Here is a 630-nt window from a genome sequence, read left to right as displayed (position 1 = left end):
GCTGGTTTACACAGCTTGCCTAACACAGCCGTCACAAGATATGGAACGGCACAGCCGGTTACTGCAATAACCGAGGCTGTACTACTCATGTGGTACACACACAGCTTCGCTGTGTACGCACTGCTTCTCTGTGCGACTGTGCATCCTGGGAATGTACTGTATAGTACTATGTAGCCACAGATGTACAGTAGTATATATAGGGGACCTCTGTACCCCAAATCTACAGTTCAGTTCACTCGAACGTCTCCTCTCATCGCTCTAACAAGCCTCTTATAACCAACAACCCTTCTAGGTGAGTTGCAGGCTATCCGCTGTCGTTGCCACCCGTGGGAGAGGCCTTCGCCCCCCGGGTTCAACAATGGTGTATACTTCATCCGCTCTGGCAAGCATGTCTCTTGGACGTGGTTTCGCTGGATTGCAGCAACTCAACCAGCGCATCCAGCGGTCTGCATCTCTTCCCGCAGTACATCAATCCAAATCGCTCGCAACCTTTACTTCTGATGCTGAAATGCAGCCGATGGCCATCGGCTCTGACGCGCTGGCCGAGGCTGAGCGTCTCACTCAAGACCGCGCTGTGGTTGCATGCGAGTTTGACGAGTATCTTGCAGAACCAGACGAAATCATCCCAAA

This window comes from Dichomitus squalens (genome assembly GCF_000275845.1).
Source record: "Dichomitus squalens LYAD-421 SS1 unplaced genomic scaffold DICSQscaffold_17, whole genome shotgun sequence".
NCBI lineage: Eukaryota > Fungi > Basidiomycota > Agaricomycetes > Polyporales > Polyporaceae > Dichomitus > Dichomitus squalens.
Note: the sequence above shows the minus strand (reverse complement) of the source record.